Source organism: Adiantum capillus-veneris, chromosome 2, assembly GCF_014529385.1.
Source record: "Adiantum capillus-veneris isolate H3 chromosome 2, ASM1452938v2, whole genome shotgun sequence".
NCBI classification, from domain to species: Eukaryota; Viridiplantae; Streptophyta; class Polypodiopsida; order Polypodiales; family Pteridaceae; genus Adiantum; species Adiantum capillus-veneris.
In genome coordinates this window covers 90,481,874-90,484,439 of record NC_140932.1, presented here as the reverse complement: position 1 = coordinate 90,484,439, position 2,566 = coordinate 90,481,874, and positions in this window count along the sequence as shown.

Genomic DNA, 2,566 nt, shown 5'->3' with positions numbered 1-2,566 from the left:
CAGCCAAACGTAAATAGTTCTTTCAAATGAGTCCACCAACCCAGCAAACAGCTTTCTTTCTCGTGTTCCCTCCTTTTTTTTCGTCCTTGACTTTCCTCGTCACAAGCCAATTTTTTACAACTTTCAGCCTCAGGCCTCTCTTTGAAGTTTGCACGCACTAGGACTCTCTCACACGCACGTGTGCTCTTGTGAGTGAACATAGACAAATATCCAGCGATAGTACTTGAAGATGGACTTGCTCTCTCTCTCACTCTAAGGGTGCGCACATGCAAAGGGCATTTCCCTGAAGCACCTGGAGCCGAAAATCAAGGTGGAAGCCGCAGGGAGCTCTTCCCGCACATGTGAGTATGGTGATTTAACCTTCAACTCCAAAATTAGATGCCATTGCGGTCAACTACATGCGAGATCCTACTTTCAAGGATTTAGACGCTGCGGACGAATCTTCAAGGCACATCAACAGAAATTGCCGCAGCGGCTAGTTTTCTTCAGCATGTGCGCACCCTATCATTGGTGCCATTTCAAGTGAAGCACATGTTCTTTTGTGGGAGCAACAATAAGGCCCCTGTCAAACATGGCCGACGGCCATGACTCAGCTGGCAGCCTCTGGGCGGCAGTCCTTTCTCTTGCGTAGATGGGCAGTCCGGGATGCAAGTCGCACACACGTGGCATCCATAGCCTGCACAGCCAATCAACAAAGCGATTCCAGCTTTGAGCATGAGGAGGGCGGTGTGGGGGGGTCGCCCATCATTCTTGAGCAGCGGTCATGGTTGGCAAGCCAGCTCAGCTTTGCTGTGTGCATCCACCGGATGCATGTGACTGCAGTTCGACCATGGCGCCCATATTGATTGGTCCAACTCAGTTTTCGCTATGTCCATCCGCCTATGTCTGACAGGGGCCTAAGGAGAGGTGGTTTGCAAACATAATTTTTCCAACCCTATGCAAACCAAAAAGTACTTGTGTAGGCCCCACAAGATTAAAAAAGCTTCACACAACAATTACTTGCACAAAAGTTTTGCAGAGTCGATGGAGCACTTCTTCCCAAACATTATGTCAATAATAAAGCACTCTCTTTCATTTTTACAACAAGTGAGACTCGAGTCACCTTCACCTTCAATGCCACATGTGGTAGCAAAAAGACTATCAAAGCAATGAAAGCTCTTTGTTGTCATCCATACTAGTGGAGTGAGATTAGGCAGAGGTAAATCAATAATAAACCAAGATTCTCTTGCAGAGTAACAACTCAGGTCAATGAAGTCGACTTGAAGTAATTTAAAGAAACTCTACAACATCTTGCACAACAACATCATCTACTTAATAAAATATAGTCGTCTTTGTCTCTCTACTACCTAACTAACAAAAAAGGAATCTAGGTCTCACCTTTATCAATTAAACATCAAGATTCATGTTTCCACAATGCTACTAGTTTTTCCTCATACCATAATTAATTTACACAAAACGCTTTTATCATAATGGCAACCTAATAAGAGAGAGAGAGAGAGAGAGAGAGAGAGTGTGTGTGTGTGTGTGTGTGTGTGTTTGGGGGGGGGGGGGGGGGGGGGGGGGTCTGTGTGTGGAGAGAGAGAGATAGATAGAGCACATTCTGAGACTCAATGTATGTCAAAGCTACACAACACTCAATTTATATCAAGCTACACAAAATGACGCAAGCTAAGATAAAACACATCCTCATCACACATACATCTCTACAGTCCAATCCCTAGCTTGCATACCATATGGATATCGTGTATTAAGTGAGAGTTGGTCCTCACCTCCTAATTACAAGCTAATTACTCACATAGGCATGACCCTGATAATTATCATTATTAGCTTTAATGGGATAATACCCTTGTAAGCCATCAATATAGTGGTAAATAGCCAAGAGAATATATCACTAATAATCATGGTTCGAAACAAGGTGAAATTTCACGATGGCTTTCCAAAAGGAAATCAAGATAGGAGGGAATACACACAAAATATATTAATTAGTATTTGTATTTTGGCTCTATAAAAAACACAATCAAGTAATAAACAAGCATAATTCAAAAAGAGAAAGAAAAACAAAAGGTGGCTAAATCAAAAAAAAAAACAAGAAAAATCAAGAATGTGAGGTTGTGAAATGAAATGTGAAATTTTAAAAAAAAAAGATCATCAATAAAATCAATATATATATACATATGTGTGTGTGTGTCTATAGAATTTATTAGAATTATGCAAGGTTAATACAAGAGAAGTCAAGACATGTCACATCTCAAATGAAAGGTGAAATAAAAAAATCCATTTATTATTTTAGAACTGAAGATAAGTCTCCATCATCACACTAAAAACATTTAAGATAAGTCTCCATCATCACACTTAAAATAACATTTAAGATAAGTCTCCATCATCACACTTAAAATAACATTTAAGATAAGTCTCCATCATGGCACTGAAAACATTGAAAGTATGCCTAAGCCAACTAAGGCTTCTTTTAGAAAGCCAACAAAAAGATATAAACTTCATTTTGCCACACCAAACAACTTCAAAATATTCAATGATGTAAACCAAATCATCGACATGCAAAGGCCCT